A 22,737-nucleotide genomic window follows, 5' to 3' on the forward strand; every position below is an offset into this window, starting at 1 on the left:
GTTCCCTAATGTTTATTTTCCCTTTTTGGATGGCGATGTTCCTTCATATTTCACAACTAGTTCGCTATGCCCGTGTCGGTTGTGACGTTTTTGGTTTTAACGAACGTAATTGATGTATTACTGGTAAATTATTAAGCTAGGGATTTCGTTACCACAAATTACTTAAAATCTTTTCTAAATTCTTCCATAGATATAAAGATTTGGTTTTAAAGTTTGGTAGTATCTGTAGAAAACTTATTTCAAACGAGAAAGCACATCCTCATTTTTATGGAAATTGTTTAAACTGAACTGATGTTTTTAACTGACATATTGTTCAACAGATACTTTTTACTGACAGATTGTTTAACAGATACTTTTTACTGACAGATTGTTTAACAGATACTTTCAATGACAGATTGTTTAACAAATATTTTTTTACTGACAGATTGTTTAACAGATACTTTTTACTGACATATTGTTCAACTGATGTGTTTTACTGATAGATTGTTCAACTGATGTTTTTTACTGACAGATTTTTTAACAGATACTTTTTACTGACAGATTGTTCAACTGATGTTTTTTGACTGACAAATTGTTTAACAGATATATTTTACTGACAGATTGTTTAACAGATTCTTTTTACTGACAGATTGTTTAACAGATACTTTTTACTGACAGATTGTTTAACAGAAACTTTTTACTGACAGATTGTTTAACAGATACATTTTACAGACAGATCGTTTAACAGATACATTTTACTGACAGATTGTTTAACAGATTCTTTTTACTGACAGATTGTTTAACAGATACTTTTTACTGACAGATTGTTCATCAGATACTTTTGACCGATATATTACTCTACAGATACTTTCAACTGATACAATTTTCAACTTATACTTGACTGACAGATCGTTGAACAAAAACATTCGACTGACATTAGAAAAGTTAGATACTCGTAGTGATGGGATAAAGGGGGTCACACCAAAATTTGTTTGCAAAACATTTTATTGGGTAATACTGTTGCTTTGATGTATGTTTTAACATAAGATCCATAATTAAGAATAACTTCACGCTCAATTTAAACATAAGAAATTTAGTCATGATTTATAGCTTTCAGATAAATTTGAATATATGATTTCAACATCCCACAGACTGCTTATGAAGCTCTTTACGATATTATTTGATTTATTTTAAAATCTGCATCATAAAATGAAAAAGTCTGTCACATCGAAAAGGTAACTTTTATACAGAGATTTTTCTAGATTTTCTTTTCTTTCGCAGTTAAAGTAGACAGTGCCCCCTTTATACAATTTATAACCGGGAGTTTCCCGTGTTATAGTGATTCAAAGGCGCAATACCGATACTTTAAACTTTAAAATCAAGGTACAGTACCAGACCTAAGACCTAAACTTCCCACAAAATAACATAGACAACGTATACATAAAAACAGTATCTATAGAAAAGGATTAGTGTCCAACGGATTAACTTGTCATCGTCTAAGTGATTTCCATTACAACAAACATATATTAAACAATAGAATTAGTTAAACACAAAGAAATGTATAAGGTTAATTAAACGGATTAACAAATTGTCACTATAGCACTTAAAATATTATGTCAGAAATTGTTTTATTTCTAGGTCCCAATTGTCCAAATCTTCCTGGTAACACATAGTCCCAAACTACACCAACTGGAAAGGGGGAGAAAAAAGGTAACTTTCTTTCATTAGCAAATTTATTGTTTCACAATTTATTTTAGATGTTTGATACACATATTATAGATTTATTGTTCTTTTTTAACTAGTTTTTTTGATTTTTAATTGACTATAGCGATTTTACTGCATCAGATAATGATCGTTTATTCGGAAAATGACTGTAATATCTGCCGCTGAACATGAAATAACTTACTCAAATTACTGGGTTTTTTTTCAATTAACATGAAGAATTAAAATAATAAATTGTATTTTTAGGCAATTATTCAACTGTCTTCTTGTCTCGTGCAATACATCTGCTTTCGATTCGCTGCAAGCAGCGTGCAAAATACAAGAAAAATCCGCTGAAGTAACGTTTTGATAAAAAAAAAAATACGTGTGGAATTTAATTCAAACTGCATATAAATTGGACAATATAAAAAGTGTGTATTTAAAAAAAAAATATTATTTAAAAACCATGGAAGTCAATTGAAATGTAATACTTCCAAGTAATAACGATACCATATTTATTCTGTCTTTCTTTTGAAATAACATTGAATGATTGAGTTTTACAGTAAATAGTTATACCACCTTCACTTCTTGTACAAATATTTGTGTTACGCAATGTTTACTTTTGTACCATGACCACCTTATTATGACCAACAATTCATTATAGGATTGTTATATATGTTTCATCATTTGTAACTAAAGAAATTCCGACCTATATTTAGAAATTTTATTAATATTTCCGAGACCATATTCAATGACAAGCAATTTAAATTTTGAATTGAAAAATCTTATGGATATACATACTATTATACAACGACAAAAAATGTCTCCTACACAAATTATTTTAAAACATGACAGTAATTCCTATATAACAGTTATAGCTAACCATACATATATATATATATATATATATATATATATATATATATATATATATACATATGAAACGACTTTTATTTATTCAAATAATGTGGTGATATAAACACAAATCTGTTTAAATGTATTAAGATCATCAATCGAAAGTCTTTCCTCCTGGATAGAAATTTAAAATTTTGATTCAATTTGTTTCACACATCTATTTCATATTTGTATGTATGTATGGGTTTTTTGTTTGTTTTATTCAATCAGAGTTTGTGTTGGGCTTTTGTCGATGCTCGGAAAAGCTGGGAATCCCTTACTTCAACGCTTTTTTCGATTACTTCAAGATGCATAAAACTTGCAAAGATAATAATATTTAATCCATTTATTCAGGGTTTTTTTTATAGGCAAAAACCGAAGTTTTGTGTGTGTGTGTGTGTGTGTGTGTGTGTGTGTGTCGTTTTTATGAGTAAACTATTTTCCAACTGATTTATCTCGTTTGATCTTCAGTTTTACTGTTTGACAGTTTGTTACAACCGTGACTGTTTAAATTTGGAAAGGGTTTTGGGAGCCCTAACACAAACTGTATGTGCCTGTCAAAAATCAGGAGTCTGTAACTCAGTGATTGTCGTTTGAAGCTGAATAACAGATTTGTTTAGGTAATTGTTTTTTTAAAACATAAATCAGCCTTTCAGTTCCTGTTTTTGAACAGACACAACAAGAATATTACGGCTCTTTATATTTAAGAATTGACTGCTTCTTTTCGAAATTGTATATGGGTGTTAAATCGTTGATCGAAGTACATTTTGTAGGAAGCGCGAAATACGTTTAAAGTAATTAAGAACCAAAGGTTCAACACAACAAAAAAAGACAATAGAAATTGTCTAACATAAAGTGTATGTTGAATGTTCATTCATGACATTTTTGAAAGGTCAGTCACAGCTTTGAATACTATGATGGTATAATTCAATTGAGGTACATGTATAGCTTTTTTAGTTCGGCCAATCCATGTAACACCTTAAATATTTATTGTGTTGTGAAGTGAACTATGTATTAATTTAACCCATTTATATTATTACAAAGTATAAGTAAGAAGTAGGTAACATATTGTTTCTTATGTCAATAATATTAGAATTAAATCATTGCAATAATAAGATTTATAACCAAAATAAATCCTTGCTCTGTGTCAAGTACAAATGTAACTTAGATCACTCGGCCAACCAGGTCATATAAAATCATACATATATATTACACTGAGCGAAATTCTTCACATTGCTCTCTATTTATCATGGCTATCAAAATAGGGAAATCTGAGGAGTTCTATATTAGCTCATACCCGTAGCCAGTCAGACGACCCCCCCCCCTTTGAAAACAAATTAAAGTCAACGTTCTGTTCGAATTGTGACTGTTAAGGGCATACGATACAGTTACAGGGGAGGTAATGACGTTGCTAACGTAAAATGTTATTTTCGCGACGTCAAACTGTGACATATCGGGAAAAGATGCATTTTTCGACTGAAACTGATTTAATTTAAAAACGAGTGCATGGACCCCTATTTTTTAAAACGGCATTTTGTTTCATTTTGCAGGGAGATTATGTGGACCAAATTTTATAAAACTGTAAATAGTGCATTTTTTTTTAATTTTGACAAATCTACAGCAAAAAAATTACGTTTTTTTCTCAACTCATGACCATTTCATAAATATGAGTTATTTCTGAATAAAAAATGCATAAATTTTTAGGATACTTATAAAATACAGAATTTACAAATTATTTAACAAAAAACAATTTGTGTTTATTTTTTAAAACCAAAAAGTTATGTCTTTCTTTCGAAAGAAAACATACGGCCACAATCCGAATTTTGAGCAAATATACAAAATTTCGACTTCAATTAACTCAAAAAGTAGCACATGAAAGTATATTTTTTATTACATATTTGATTTAATTAGGCAAAAAATAGCCTATATGGAAATTTTCATCAAGTTGTAAATACGGAATCAAAACTGTATCGTATGCCCTTAAAGTCGAGTTTTTGAGGCCAAATAACCCCCCTTTGGAAATTCCTGGCTACGGGCCTGTAGCTGCACGTCTGCTGATTTTAAATTGTGCTCTTATATAGGCTATATATTTCAATTGAAAACAGAACATATAAATTTTAAGGCGTAAGTGATAAAACTTAGCAAATACAAAAATAAGAAGACAACTCTAATCAGAGACCACACGACGTACAATTTAATAAATATGGGTTGATGATCACCGTACTGCTTTCAATAAATAACAAATCACATAGCTCAAAGTAAGTTATTGCAAAACAAACAATGATTAATGTGGAAAAATTCAAACGACAAAAATAACGGCCTGAATTATGTACCCTCCCTCCCTCTTAAGTGCTGTATAATTCATCTTTAGCTTAATCATTAAGAATACTAGAGAAAGAATCAAAGTTTTGATAGGTTCATAAAGACTGTTTCATTGTTTTGTAATACAATGTTTGTCCGTTGCGTCTGAAGCTAAAAGATGCGCCGAACTTGCAGATTATTTGATTATGGACTTGACCCTGGGGGTGTACCTAAAACAAAGGTCCAGAGTCGTTTCATGCCCAGTTTGTCACCCCAAACTGTCACATTCCGCTTTCCGCAAAACAAGAGTTTAATAGCGTGCGTTGCGGGACGATAGTTTACGATTTGCCTCGAAATTTTCAGCTACTTTTGTGTTGGTATTTGTTCTCATAAAAATTATAAAGCAGCTTACATACAAACATTGTGTATGCATTAACTCAATAAAATCGATAGAAATGATTTTTGTATCTTCTGTCTCCACTTCGATAATATCCAATTTCCGGTGGCGAAGAAACACAGTCTTTTCCACAGATATATCACGTTGCCTGATGTTTGCCATCCAATATTTATCTCGAGGAGTTATGACAATATTTACTTCGTTTCAAACGGTAACAATAGCAAACATTTTTGAAGACTAATCTTATATAAATACTTTTATAAATGTTTTGATTGCTTTCCGATTTAAATCCAAATATAATTGCTATAAAACATTTTGATGTTAAACTAATGAGATATTGTAATTCATTTTCTAAATTTTGTAGTTATTAGCAATATGTTTAGTATGTTGTCGAGCAGTCTGTAAAAAATCAATATTAAATAAATCAAATACAATAATATAAGTAATCGAATTTAAGGTTTTGTTTTAATGTCTCCTATGTTTCTCTTCTCTGATATACTGTGTGCTATGAAGAAAATGTGTTTTTATTTATTTTATTCATAAACATATACTTTAAATAAATACCCGATACAGAATGCAGGTACATGGCATATATTTCTATGGCGACCAATACCGGATACTGAATATAGGATAAGGGTAATATATGTCTCTAAGAAAACCCATACTAGATCCTAAAACCAGGGTACGTGAAATGTTTCTATGACAACAAATGCCAGATACTGAATACAGGGACATTGACATAGATTTCTATGACAACCAATACTAGATACTGAATACAGGGTACGTGACATGTTTCTATGACAACAAATACCAGATACTGAATACTGGGTGCTTGACATGTTTCTACGACAACAAATACCAGATACTGAATACAGGGTACGTGACATATTTCTATGACAACTAATACTAGATACTGAATACAGAATACGTGACATATTTCTATGACAACCAATACTAGATACTGAATACAGGGTAATTGACATAGATTTCTATGACAACCAATACTAGATACTGAATACAGGGTACGTGACATGGATTTGTATGACAACCAATACTAGATACTGAATAAAGTGTACGTGACATAGATTTCTATGACAACCAATACTAGATACTGAATACAGGGTACGTGACATAGATTTCCATGACAACCAATACTATGTACTGAATACAGGGGATGTGACGTAGATTTCAATGACGACCAATACTAGATCCTAAAACCAGGGTACGTGACATGTTTCTATGACAACCAATACTAGATACTCAATACAGGGTAATTGACATAGATTTCTATGACAACTAATACTAGATACTGAATACAGGATACATGACATGTTTCCATGACAACCAATACGAGATACTGAATAAAGTGTACGTGACATAGATTTCTATGACAACCAATACTAGATACTGAATACAGGGTACGTGACATATATTTCCATGACAACCAATACTATATACTGAATACAGGGTACGTGACATATATTTCTATGACGACCAATACTAGATCCTAAAACCAGGGTACGTGACATGTTTCTATGACAACAAATACCAGATAATGAATACAGGGTACGTGACATATTTCTATGACAACAGATACTAGATACTAAATACAGGGTACGTGACATGTTTTTATGACAACCAATACTAGATACTGAATACAGGGTAATTGGCATAGATTTCTATGACAACCAATACTAGATACTGAATACAGGGTAATTGACTTAGATATCCATGACAACCAATACTAGATACTGAATACAGGGTATATGACATATTTCTGTGACAACAAATACTAGATACTGAATACAGGGTATATGACATATTTCTGTGACAACAAATACCAAATACTCAATACAGGGTACGTGACATAAATTTTTATGACAACAAAAGTAGATACTGATTACAGGGTACGTGACATGCTTCTATGACAACCAATACTAGATACTGAATACAGGGTACGTGACATGTTTTTATGACAACCAATACCAGATACTTAATTCAAGGGTACGTGACACGTTTCTATGACAACCAATACCAGAACCTGAATACAGGGTATGCAACACGTTTCTATGACAACCAATACCAGAACCTGAATACAGGACACGTGACATGTTTCTATGACAACCAATACCAGATACTGAATACACGGTACGTGACATAGGTTTCTATGACAACCAATACTTGATACTGAATACATGGAACGTGACATAGATTTCTATAACCAATACCTGAAACTGAATACAGGGAACGTGACATGTTTTTATGACAACCAATACTAGATACTGAATACAGGGTGCGTGACATGTTTCTATGACAAACCAATACTAGAAACTGAATACAGGGAACGTGAGATAGGTTTATATGACAACCAATACCAGATACTGAATACAGGGCACGTCACATGGTTTTATGACAACCAATACTAGACACTGAATACAGGGTACGTGACATAGATTTCTATGCTAACAATAGTAGATACTGATTACAGGATACGTGACATGTTTCTATGACAACCAATACTAGATACTGAATACAGGGTACGTGACATGTTTCTATGACAACCAATACCAGATACTGAATTCAAGGGTACGTGATACGTTTCTATGACAACCAATACCAGAACCTGAATACAGGGTACGTGACACGTTTCTATGACAACCAATACCAGAACCTGAATACAGGATACAAGACATGTTTCTATGACAACCAATACCAGATACTGAATAGACGGTACGTGACCTAGGTTTCTATGACAACCAATACCAGATACTGAATACACGGTACGTGACATAGGTTTCTATGACAACCAATACTTGATACTGAATACATGGAACGTGACATAGATTTCTATGACAACCAATACCTGAAACTGAATACAGGGAACGTGACATGTTTCTATGACAACCAATACTAGATACTGAATACAGGGTACGTGACATGATTCTATGACAATCAATACTAGAAACTGAATACAGGGAACGTGAGATAGGTTTGTATGACAACCAATACCAGATACTGAATACAGGACATGTGACATTTTTGTATGACAATCAATACCAGATACTGAATATAGGGTACGTTACATGTTTCTATGACAACCAATACCAGATACTGAATACAGGTTACGTGACATGTTTCTAAGACAACAAATACCAGATACTGGATACAGGGTTCGTGACATGTGTTTCTATGACAACCAATACCAGATTCAGGATACAGGGTACGTGACATGTGTTTCTATGACAACCGATACCAGATACTGCATACAGGATACATGACAGATGTTTCTATGACAACTAATACCAGATACTGAATACACGGTACGTGACATAAATTTCTATGACAACCAATACAAGATACTGGATACAGGGTACATGACGTATGTTTCTATGACAACTAAAACCAGATACTGAATACAAGGTACGTGACATATGTTTCTATGACAACCAATACTAGATACTGAATACACGGTACGTGACATAGATTTCTATGACAACCAATACCAGATACTGGATACAGGGTACGTGACATGTTTCTATGACAACCAATACCAGATACTGGATACAGGGTATTTGACACCTGTTTCTATGACAACCAATACCAGATACTGAATACAGGGTACGGTACACATGTTTCTATGACAACCAATACCATATACTGAATACAGGGTACTTGGCATATGTTTCTATGACAACCAATACCAGATACTGAATACAGGGTACGTAACATGTTTATATGACAACCAATACCAGATACTGAATACAGGGTACGGTACACATGTTTTATGACAACCAATACCATATACTGAATACAGGGTACTTGACATATGTTTCTATGACAACCAATACCAGATACTGAATACAGGGTACGTGACATAGTTTTTTTGTCGGTTAAAGTGAATACCGTAATGAGCTTTCTATATATATTCAGGTGTTTTATTTAGTAAGTTGTTTTTTTTTCAAAAATAAAGGAAAGAATTTTGTCAACAACAAAAAACAACAATAAATCCCCTGGTCTTTCGAGCTTGTAATAAAGTGTTTAGAATTAGACATCCTAATTTTAGAACTTTTTTTTTGATAAACCAGATTTCATTTAAAGAGATTACCTGGTAAGAACCTCAAGCAGAATGGAGACGAATGCAACATGTAGTTTTAAAGTATCCCCCAAGGTTGTCCTACTGTTGTGTGAACATTTATGGTTATATTATTAACATTCTTGTTGGTCTTCATGTTTGATTGACACAATAACCGATTTTTTTGTTAGTTTTAAAATTTAGGTTATTTTATACTGATCCAGTTCACATTATGTGAATGGAATACAACACACATTTTAACCGTTCATTAATAGTCCTATATAATGTACATAAATGCATTTGTACTGATGAAACACGTCAACAAATAAGTCTTACACCTTAAAAAGTAATTCCATTGATTATATCGATCCAGGTCAAAATGTAGGAAAGTCATCAAATAGAACGTTGTTTCGTACAACATATCATAGTACAAATTTTCCCAATCCACTATAAATAAATCTGATTAAATTAAATTGACCGAAGAAAAGCGAAATTGTTATTTTTAAACCATTAGGTGTGTTTTTTTGTTTTGTTTTTTCTTTCTTTTAAAATAGCGATTTACGTTAAATCGCCTTTGAATTCAGTTGAATCTAAATTATATTCTACTATTGTTAGCTGTTGAATTTTATGTTATGATATTGCAAAAAGATAATGTTTTGAAGTTTGTTTACGGTTACCAGGACCCGCGGTGTGTTTAATAGTAAATGTTATGACCAATGAAATGATGTTGACCAAATCACGTACAAATAAAAGGATGGACGCACATTTATTCACTTCATAAACATATTTTAATCATAGTTTCTACAAATTCTCCACGTACATGTAAAGGTAACTTATATTTTCATTTAATTCATTTTAAAAATTTAGATTTTATTTCAGGATATAAGCGCATGAAAAGATATAACATTTTACCGTATACTAGTGAATTTGTAATAGTAATATTTCTCAAAAGATACAGCGGAAATTGCGAAAAAGGATCATTTAAAAAATAATCCTAATTCTTGTCAAGGATTTGTATAGTGTTCTTGTGAGTAAAAGGATCCAAAAGAATACATTTTAATCAAACTAGCTTCTGCAAATTCTTCACGTAAAGGTACATTATATTTTCATTTAACTTAAAATAATATTTCATTTCAGAAGAATGATTATAAAAGCTATACAATTATACTATACATGCTATTTGTTTATAGGAAGTTTTATCTAAAGATACAACAGAATACTCGGTGTCCATCATATTATACTTCGTATCAAATCAAATGCATTTTAATCAATTAAAATGCTATAAAAAATGAAACTTGATAGTAACTGTATCATTATGATTTTTTCAAATTTGACTTTCAGCACAAAAAAACATGCATGAAAAACAGTGTCGTGTACATTTATTGGTTTGATACGAAGCATTATATGATGGACACCGACATTTTTTACGCTAAATCATTGACACAGATAATAAATCTAACGACAATATCTCAGCTCGTGTACTGTCAGACAATAAAAAACAACATTATTGATATGTTAGTGTCGTCTGCAATGGAATAAGCAACATTTTTTTCCACGGAGTTACACTTTTCATAAGGAAGCAAACATTAAGTAATATCCTCTTTAGAAACGAATGTACCTTTTAGATAAATTGTCAGAATAATTATGTAAGACAACTACGGCCCATTAGCCAGTGACACAATTGCCAACTATAAGCCATCGTATGGTTGCAGGCGAATTATTTTAATCGGTTACATGACTTTAGAAGCTTGTTTATTTTACGCTTTAGAAATTACTACTAGTATTTGAATAAGGGTCAGAGGCATTTGACCACCTTAACTTAAAATCTCAACCTTTAAAATGTCAAATCAATACAACAATATTTATACATGAAATTAATGTTCAAACCCTTTCATTGTCAACGTATATTTGTTTCGATCAACATAAATTCCCTTAGAAACTAAGTTATAAACAATGCCATAATATATGTTCATGTTGGAACAAATATGCTGTACCCTTTTATACTAATCCCGTGGAAACAGTATTCTAATCCCGTGGAAACAGTTTTACTAATTATTTCTTTCATTTAATTGGAACGTATAAAGGAACTTTTATTTCATGACTATCATTCATTCACATAATTAATCCACATAATTAATCCAGCGACCTACATATTGACCGCAGACTTTTTCACGGCTGATATAAATAAGGTAATTTAAAAATAAGGATATAATTAATTCGATTTCATTACTATCGGGACAAAGGTTAGTACTATTTAATAATCTATATTTTCAGACCAACACAATAGTTAATTTTTAGTTTTTTTTTGCAGTTTTTGGTTATTATCTCAAATATTATTGAAACAAAGAAATAACTGTAAACAACAAAACTGTTTAGTGAAGTTAGACATACAAAAAGTTAACATGACAAAAATTGCAAATTGACTCCTTAAGGATTTATTGACCTTAAAGGACAATTTTACACTATTTGTGTAAATCATGTAACTGAAATTCCTACGGTACCTATAGTTATATAAATATTTAAGAACGAATGACATATACTGATATACAAATCAGGAGACAAATTTCCAGAGTTCATTTAGTAACTTATTTTAAAGGTGAACTTTCAAATGAATTGATTAATAGTTGACAATTTATGATTTAAGATTCCAAAAAGCATATTTATATATATATATTGTGATATGTAGATCATACATACCCCAAAACAGTATACAGTTATCAAACGTAAATGCATTTTTAATATGTTATATTATAAAAAAAAGAGTATTTTTTACAAATAAATCTAGCAAAATTATGACCCATATATTTGGCACACCCCCGTACACCCATTAATAAGGAAGTGACCCTCGTGGAAAAGGAAAGCTTACAAAGAGCGAAAAATCATGAAATCAGTATGAAGAGCATTTATTTTTATTCAACAGATATTAATAAGAGTTGGCGACACATTTTTTTTTGGAGAAAATAAAATCCCGCAAAATAAAGACACTCTGCTGGGTGTCGTGAAATTATATTATTTAATACCACATATTCTGAAGAAAAAAAAATCAATTGGGGATTTTAAAAGTTTTTGAATAATTTTCAAAATAAAACCACTGTGTCATTAATTCTTTGAGTTCAGGAGGGTCAATAGCCCATGGTTTACATAGTTGTCTACCATGTGTGAAGGTACGAACGATGGCCATGCTTAAATCTCTTCAGTAGTATCATATTGGCAATATAATGCTTCCATGGTACCAAATACACAAAGACCAATAAACATTGAATTTCGATCAGAAAATCGTTTGTAGATCAAATTAAATGTGTTAAATAATTATTTATTTGAGTTAATAAATACACTATAATTTCTAGCGAGGACAGGAAATACTACATAAAATAATCGATAACATCTTTTACATTGATGAATTTTATGAATGACATTTAAATGAAAATCCGACGACTTCAATTTAAATGAATTGACTATTTTCTTCAAATCAAACATGTTTGTCGTAAACTATTTAGACCAATATTAACGTTCAGCTCATAATAAAATATCAACGGCTTGGTGTATTTGAAATAACTCAATGATTTTATATATTAATTCAACCTTATGTAATAATTCTGGGACCGTGTCATCGAAGGAGTCTTAGGACTAATATATGTCCTAAGACCATCTTAGGAGATTTTTTTGCTCTTAGTCGTGTTATCGGAAAGATCTTATCTTAGGATATATCCTAATTTTGGTCCCTTCTTCAGGACCACTAGACATTTGCGTAAACTACCGGTATCATACGCTTATGAATAGGATTAGCATTACACTTTCAGATGGTTATTTTAATCTTGGGCCGTTTCAAAGTGTAAATATAATCGGTCGGTTTAAAAAAAAGACGAACTCCTATGATGTTTTTTCTATAGTTGAACAAAGGAATTTGATATTGGTACATAAAATGGGCTTTAGCGTCAATTTGATTCAACTTTATATTGCGGTTTGTCAAGCTATCTTAAATTGTCAGAGGTCTCAATTATTTTAAACGTTACCGTTATAATAGGAAAAAATATATCATGATTTGGGCCAAAAATAAAATATTGTTTGTTTCCCCTCCCCCGACCGACCCGGTAAAATCGCCACGACTCGAAAAATTTTATTGGCCATTCTTGTCCAAAATTATTTTTTTTGCTATGTTGGTTTTTGGTGATATCTTCCTGACGCTGTAGTAAAAGTGCGTTTGTTTTTTTGTCATACCTGTCCGATGCTGTAGTCAACAAACGTTTTAAGGATGTTCGCTACTCTATTTAAAAATAACAAGCTTTTTAAAAGACTGTTATAAATTGAAAGTATATAAATAAATAAACTTACTAAGCAGAAAAAAGTGGAGGGTCCGTGTGCTTGTTTTCGAGATACAAGCTGTTGAAAATTTGGCGGGATATAATTCTCTCTAGATTTTTCTTTTACTTATCATTGACACCTTTTTTGTTTAAAAAACTATGAAAAAAAAACAAGGATTTCATGAGATTTTCAAATATGGATTTTTAAATAATGTGTAATAAAAATATGAAAAGAAAAGTATGGGTTAGTGGGCAATTTTTTTTAATGGTAATACATGGATAAAACCAGAGGATTCCGAAAATCTGGCAAAAATTCAAAAAGTAGAGGAGCAAACATCCTTAAATCAAGGCATTTTTGCATTGAAGCGTCTATATGATTCGGAATCAAGGAAAACAAACATAAGCCTTGCCACATGATTTGTATTTGAAAATAAAAAATCTGAAGCATCTCTCAACCCACTGAGTGCACCTTAATTGGCTTTGTCTTTCACCTCTGTTCCTGTTTAAAGGATACAATCTTTGAGTACAAATGGTCTGAATCGTGCTTTGAAATCAATCTATTTTGTCTTCGACTTCGAACAGGTTGACCACAAGTCAGAAAATTTGGGATACGTGAATTCCCTGCTTTCAGGGAACCTCCCTGATTTCTGGTGTAAACAAGACCAGTTCAAATGTGTTTTTATTTTTTAATTTATTGCATGAAATTTACAAAAGGGCACGTTTTACGTTGTACATCAGTTGAATTTGTAAATACTCAAAGAATTCTAGGTACAACAAAACATGAACAAGTGAAGCCTTGTTTTTTCTAGAACTCGAAAAAAACATACAAATCTTTTGTTTAGGAATTAATTGACCAAGTTGCATGCTCCAGGTGTAACTGAACATAACTGAATTATGATCACTTCTATTAAAAAAATGTATTCATTGAATTTTAATTACCAAGTGATTAACATATCTTTTTGTCATTTCATAATTGATGATCAAGGTGTGAATTGGTGAATACAGGAATTGTTTTCTTGTGAGTTATGCATCAAATTAGACTTCAATTCAATTCTTTATTACTTTGAGCAAATGATGCTCATCAGTACAAATATAATATATATGCAAATACAATATATCATAAATAAATACATAAAACATACATAACTGATAAATGAATACATCCGAGAAGAATAATAATCTATATTAAGTATTGGTTATAACATGTCTGTTCTACGTTTAAATGCATGGAAAAGAAATTTACAAAGGTTACATATGTCTTTTACATTTTCTGTGCTCAACAACTGTAAAAGCTTAAATGACGATGGACGCTTATAATAATATGGCTTAATATACTGTCTTCTAATTGCATTATAACAATCACACTGTAAAATGAAATGAAACTCGTCTTCTATTGTATTTAAAGTACAGAGAGTGCATTTTCTTTCAGATCTATTAACACCGTGATATCGTCCTGTTTCAACAAATAAGTTATGTGAAGACAATCTTATTCTCGTTAGATACACTCTAAAATTCACATGTTTAGTAAGGTAAAATTGTAAACGAACATTATTTATACAGTATTTATATAAAAAACACTTTGGCGAGCCATCCAATAATTGATTCAAATGTTGATTAGCTTGATCAAATATTCTAGTTTTGACAAAATACTTAAGAGTGTCATTTACAACTAAATTATCTTGGTTATACCAGAAGTCATTCAGACCCAAATTAAACAATAAATACTTCAGTTGATAAATCCAACTATTTCTGTTATTACATTGATTCCGTACCTGCTCTTTGTAACAATTTTCAAGAATACAATTATTCGTTGATAAAAGTTTAAACCAGTATCTTATAATATTATACAATCTAGAATATATCAAAGGATATCTTCCAAGCTCATAATACACCATTACATTTGTTGTACATTGTTTGACACCTAAAATATTTTTGCAAAAATCTAACTGAACTTTTTCAATATTAGGAGCTTTATGAAAGCCCCATATCTCACTGCCATAGCATAAAATACTACTTATATATGTATCAAACAAATTAAGGTATGTGAAAACATTCAAATATAAGGATGACTGATGACACTTTTGATTTCAAGGCAAATACAGCTTTCCTGCCTTGCTCAGCTAATTGTTTTTGAGTTTTTAAAAATTTTCCGTTATAATTCAACAGAATACCTAAATAACAAAATTCATCAACAATGTCAATAACACTACCATCAAAATACCACTTTTCTTCAACCTTCACATTACCACCATTTCTAAATACCATTATTTTTGTTTTAGCATTGTTCACAGTACTAGTTAGACCCCATTTTTGAGTATACAATACAAGTGTGTCTAACATATCTTGTAAACCTTTTACGGAATCAGAAAATAGTATCATATCATCGGCGTACATAAGCAAAAATAGAGACAATTCCTGTACTTCATACGGTACATTACCGTTATTTAAAAATTCCATTTCAAAATCGTTTACGTACAATGAAAAAAGGATTGGAGAGAGTACTTCCCCTTGCATTAAGCCAACTGTACTCGTGAACTGCTCTGAATAAAAACCATCAATTCGTACACATGATTTCACATTTGAATACATTGATTTTAGTATTGATAAAAGTTTCCCTGTTATACCAACTTTTGACAATTTCAACCATAAATTCAGTCTACATATTGTATCAAACGCCTGTTTGTAGTCTACAAAACAGCAATACAAACGATTCTTACTGGAGAGTGTTTTTTGAATGACAGTTAATAAACTAAACATCGCATCAACTGTACTGCTGCCCGGCCGAAATCCAAACTGTGCATCAGTTATAATGTCATAGGTATCGGACCAAAGTAATAATCTCATATTAATAATGGACGTGAACAATTTGGCCAAATTACTAACCAAACTTATGCCGCGATAGTTTACAGGATCAGACGGATCGCCCTTTTTAAAAACTGGAACAAGTATCGCAACTGTCCATGTTGTCGGAAAGTAACCAGAAGACAATACCCTGTTGAACATTTCCTCTAAGAACGGAATCAGCACATCCTTATATTCAATTAACATTTCGTTCAGAATCCCGTCAACTCCATGACTTTTCCCACGTTTCAATTTGGAAATACATTTCAAAATTTCGTCCTGCGTGATAACACGGTCAAGTTCTTCGTATGTAGTGTCTTGTATACTCTGTGTGTCATTGACTATTGGAGTGTTACTTGATAACTCTTTAAAATGTTCAAAAAATGACGAAAGGGGGACTTCTGTATTATTAGCGTGCTTCTTTTGGAACATTCTATAAAACTTTTTAGGGTCGCTTTTACGTAGATGCTCCAGCATGTCACCTTCTTGACGTTTATACTGCCGTTTTAACTTATTTTCGAACACTTTGTATTGTCTCTTCGTAGAGATTAGACTCTGATGATTTTCTGCTATTTTGTTCTTATTAAACATATTTAACGCACTTAAATAAACATGGCGAAGCCTTCTACACTCACAATTGAACCATGGCTTATCAGTAGTTTTACATACAAATTTTCGGCTAGTACGTTGAGCTCGAGAGTCAATTGATTTATTACTGGAAATTCTAAAAAATGGAGCAACAATATCCGTTAACTGAGTAGTAAAAGTTTCAATATAATTGTCAATACCATCTTGTGATTTTTTAGCATCACAAAAAACTATTTGGCTGAGTAACCCACTATTCAAAATTAAGGATTCGTAACACTGTTCTTTTAAGTCATCGTTCCACCGAAAACTGTCAAATGTACTTGAAGATACATTACGGTTTTGTTGTTCATGTGTATACGACAGCGTTTTGCATTGTAGACGTATGTGAAGAGGCGCATGATCACTGAACGAAGTAAAGTTACTAACTATAAACTGTTCAACAATGTGAAAATAGTCAAACGGTACTATCAGGTAATCAACGACACTCATACCACGCGAACCACAAAAAGTAAAATCGTTTGCCGTTCCATCTTTGTGTCGACCATTCACAATTCGAAGTCCAGTACTTCTACACAAATTTAACAGTTTTGTTCCGTACTCATTAGTACCTTGATCAGGGTTCCTTCGGACAGGTAGATTATTGTCACTCATATAGTTAAAAATGTGATTGAAATCGTCAAAAATTGATCCATACAAACTATCATGTTTAATAAAATCATTACCTATTGCAGTTCTAGCATTCATATCACCTAATAAAAATACCTTAGAAGACTCAGTTGAATATTTTTCAACACAATTAATCAGTTCATAAAATATATCACATTCATACATTTTATAATAATTTGAGCTAACTGGTGGTAAATAGACACAACCAACATAATAATCTTGACCACAAATTGTCACATCTTTTGATACTATATAATTGTATCATGGAGAACTTTAACAACTTTAATAAAGTTAGTAAAACAGTTTTTAATCATGAGGAAAATACCTCCTCCCTGTTTATATTTACTTTTTAATAAAGGAACGGCTTTACATGAATAACCATCTTATAAGTTATCTACGTTCATATCCGTAGATATGGATATTTTAACACCCTGAAGTACCCAAGTACACCATGAGGCGAAGCCGAAGGGTGTACAGGGTACTGAAGGGTGTTAAAATATCCATATCTACGGATATGAACGTAGATAACGAATTTATCCCCGGTCTTAGTCCGAATCGGACGAGTTTTATGGAAATTCGGGTACAAAGTGTAACGTGAAAACAACGTTTTTTTCATTATCTAAAAAAGTTTTACTGAAATTTGGAAATTTTACATAGTTTCTACGGGGTGTAGGGTACTACCTTTGGTAGAACCTTACAGGTAGTCAAATATAAGATGTTTTTAATACGGAGACAGAGAAACTTGATTGAGTCAAATTTGGCGCTCAATGTTGTGAGAGTTACGTCATAGATAGTGTGACGTCAACGTGGGTCATTTGCATTGCTAGGTCAGTAGTCCAATTCCTTGAAAATGTGGTAGTCAAGTGATGCATTTAATGAAATGAGTGTAAATGATCGACATAATAGGACAAAATTGTAATGAATTAAATATTTCATTACAAACATCATGGATAATCTACAGAATTTAATATTTCACAAGGAGTAATCATGGAACGAAGGAAAACTTGCGTGAAGTTCCCCGGGACAATGGTTAGCAACGTCCGGGGATATGGGTTAGCAACACCCAGGGGCTATGGGTTTTGTAACGACGTGCGTTAACCAATCAAAATCCTAGATATATACTAAGCCGGGGATAAATAACATTATCATATGCATTATCAATCCAACACTCAGATAAAATAATTACATCATAAGAACAAATATAATTTAAAAAGTTAGGCTCAGACAGTTTGTCATGTAGACCCCATTAATGTTCCAATACAAAAATGACAACGATGAAATACTTCTCGATGTTTCCTAATCAGATTCAGTATGCATTTCGGCTAATATTTCAAACCGGGACCCATTTTGAGAACTAGAACTAGCTTTCGGACTACTAATCTTGGAAGGAATTCTGGACTTGGTTGCCTTGAAATTGACTTGAAATAAGCTTGATTTTTAACTAATTAAACACTTGCTTTCATTAAACATTGTTTTCACATGAAAAATGTGTGCTTTTGTAGATTTCATACCATAAAATGAATAGAAAAAAGGAGGTCCCTGTATACTGTTTTAACACCAGAAAACTGGGGTGTACACTGAATACAGGGAATACCCCACTATACTTGACTTATCTTACCTGTTGAATTTTGTAAAAATTCAATATAGAAAAATTATATGAAGAAATAAAATAAAATTATTTGCCTACCTACCTACCCATACCCTGATAACCCCAGTCGGGGAGGGGAAACAAAGATATTTTTAATGTTGGCCTTGTTAAAATCATTTAATTTTTAAATCGTCATGGAAAAATGAACTCTATGTTTCCTTGTGAAGTTTTTGTGGACACATGGTGGAGACCGACTTATGGATTCTAAACACCCTTTTGCATCGTTTTCTCGTTTTAAAAAAATAAAAGTAACTGAAGTTGCATTCTACATATACATGCATTACATCTTGAATTAAATCAAGCAACTTTGTTTAAATATTCTTTAAGCAGTAAGGTTGTCTTTTTAAAAGTACACGGATGTTTGTGAACCTAATTTTAGATTTAATGCAATCAAACAATTTTGTTAAACGATGATCTTTTTTTTATATATATTTTTAGAAATAAAGTTGTTATATGTTTTCAAATAAAACTATACTACACCTTTTATAATTAAAATGCACTTTGCTTGTATAGATATTTGAATGCACACAATATCAATAAGATCTTAATCAAACACATAACACGTCATGTATAACGAAATATTTATATATCTTTATATAATAGTAAAAAAAAAAATCGCAAACGCGAAGTTTACATGTATCGTTAACATAATAAGCGGTAGAAAAATACCGTATACATCATTTAGTATGGCATGCATGGTATTGGTTGCAAAAAATTGATATTTTTCATTAAAATGCAATATTTTTTATTTCATTGGTATATTTCTTCATTTAAATGTCATTTTTTTTTTTTTATCTAAATGAGGTATATAATAAGACAGTCCTCAGATTGTCCTATAATTGTCCTAAGACAAATCCCAGGACACTTTCGATGACACGGCCCTGTATTTGTTTGGATGAGAAAAATGGTACTTTCCAAAAAATGTCTATATATATTTAGAATTTTTTCTCTCTATCGGTGTCTTTGACCTTTATGAATTACGTGTTCCGATGTGTTCGCTAGCAAGCTATAAGGGCTACACAAATGACTAGTGTAAAACATTTCAAACAGGAAAACTAACGGTATCATCTATAAATAATACGAAAACTGATAAATTCCAATTAACAGCACCAACAAACGACAACCACTGAATAACAGAGTCCTGGCTGTTATCAAATTTCGATACATTTCAAACATATTCCGCATTCAGAGGTCTTCGGTATGTGTGCAGATATGGCATACCGTAATAATAAACTTCCAAAACTAATATAAAAACAAACTTAGACTCATTTGGATGGATTGGTGTTTATGTAGAAACCCGATTTAGATGTCTGCATAGTAATGTCATCTATTATCTTTATTTCAGTTGTTGCAGAAATGATAGTGACGGCAAAAGAGAAGTCAGCACTTTGTGCATGTGGGACAGTGTTAATTATCCTATGCATCATACATGTGATTCCCTCATTAAGAAATAATGACCAATCACAATTAAAAGAAGAATGCCGAGAAACAGACTTACGAAAGAGAAATGATATTTCACAGATTCCACGCCATATTCATCAAATTTATTTTGACATTAACAAAGACGGTCAAGCACATCTACAGAAATACCAATTTGCCCAACAGACCTGGTCAAAATTGTGTCCTGACTTCAAGTATACTCTCTGGAACCAATCTATGGTTGACGATTTAATAAGAAAATATTACCCAGGGATTTTCAAATTATACTCAAACCTTCCAGCATGGATAAGTAAAATCAACGTGGGAAAATTCACGATCATTCATCATTATGGTGGAATATATGCTGACAATGATATAGAATGTCTTCAAAATATAAAGTCGCTTCTTCAAAACGTCTACAATCAAAATCAACAAGCTGTTTTTAAAAGTGGCGATAATTTTGATAGGTTTGCAATTGACTTCTTTGCTGCGACCGCCAATCATCCGCTTCTAGAACATGTCATAGCTGGTTTACCTTATGCTAAAAGAAAATACTTGCTTCCATATTTGAATAATATGCTCACTACAGGAACAGCTTATTTCAATATACGTTTCAAAAGTTTCGAAAACAAATGTGAGGTATCAGCGTTACCTTATAGTAATGAATACATAGTACATCACCGAGCGTCATCATGGCATAGCTGGGACGGTAAAATTATATATGTCGTTTGGTTCAAGCGCGGAGTCCTAATGAAAACACTATCTTTACTAATTTTTGCTATTATTGTGTACATACTTTATAGGAACAGAAATTCAAGTAAAATAATCTTGATTAGGCAGCAATAATGCAGGAAAGAGAAATACACCAACCTTATTGACAGTTTTTCTAACAAAGAGGGATATTGATTGAGTGAACACTAGTAAGGAACATTGATAAGGGGGACACTATGATCATAAGAAAGCTGCAGTCATATTGTTGACTTATTCTTCATAGTTGAAGGTGGTAAACAACGACTTATAAGAAGAAGACCAACCCAAAGAGTGTCCATGACATCAACAGAACAATTAACACCAGCTGATGTTGAGAGAGTAATTATGTGAACTTTATGCACCAATGGCAGATCATATACATGAACAATGATAAATGTGAATATGCATTGCTTTGAAATGCAAATAACAATATTAAGCACTTGGAACAATTAAAGTTTAAACAGGTTCATACATTTGATATTTTACCTGGTTTTGGAATTGTTTAAGTAACACCAATACCATTCCAACAACAGAACAGATTCAAAACACAATAATTCAAAACAATCAAATTGCTAAAATGCTACTTACTTGCAAAAGTGATCAGATAACGCTAAAAAGTTTAATTGGTTTTCATTGGTCTCTTATTATCGCTTACTTTGACTTATTTTTATGTTTTACCATGAATAGGTTTCGAAGGGGTAGAACTAAACAATAATATCTCGTAAACGTATTATTGAGCTAAAAGTGTTTATGCTTATGTGTCGTACACTAGCTTATAGTTGTTTTACTTACGGCAAGTCGTCACAGCTGGATAGTTGTCCCATTGGCAATCATACAGCATCTGCTTATTTTTCATCGTTACTTTATGTATTTTTCTGACATTGTTTATACGATATATTATTTATTTGAAAACCAATAAAGTTTACATGTATCAATAAATATTTTGGTATTTATCACGTAGTACAATTTAGTAATTCATACATTAAGAAGCAATCTTTGAGTGTAGAATAATAATTACAACGTAAAAACATACCGAGGCATGATATACACCTTCAATAATTACGAATTTTTTCGGAAATTTATTAGTACTTTCTAATTTTATTATGCTGTTTTAGAGAATTTGAACTGGACGCTTTGTCAGGATGGGTTAAACGGCGGAGGACATTTGAGCGCATTGATA

The 22,737-nt window shown here is 31.8% G+C and overlaps 1 long non-coding RNA gene across 3 annotated transcripts; it reads left to right on the forward strand.

Moving 5' to 3' along the window:
* The first annotated feature begins 1,604 nt into the window (after nt 1-1,604).
* On the forward strand, nt 1,605-22,026 carry LOC143083822 (uncharacterized). Of its 3 annotated transcripts, none has more exons than XR_012980888.1 (2): nt 1,605-1,689; nt 20,734-22,026. It is a non-coding gene; the product is annotated as an uncharacterized LOC143083822 (long non-coding RNA). The 3 variants fall into 3 exon arrangements; XR_012980886.1 differs by lacking the exon at nt 1,605-1,689 and adding an exon at nt 9,919-10,172; XR_012980887.1 differs by lacking the exon at nt 1,605-1,689 and adding an exon at nt 10,475-11,533.
* Nucleotides 22,027-22,737: the final 711 nt, after the last annotated feature.

The sequence above is a fragment of the Mytilus galloprovincialis genome, chromosome 7 (assembly GCF_965363235.1).
Source record: "Mytilus galloprovincialis chromosome 7, xbMytGall1.hap1.1, whole genome shotgun sequence".
In the NCBI taxonomy this organism is placed as follows: Eukaryota; Metazoa; Mollusca; class Bivalvia; order Mytilida; family Mytilidae; genus Mytilus; species Mytilus galloprovincialis.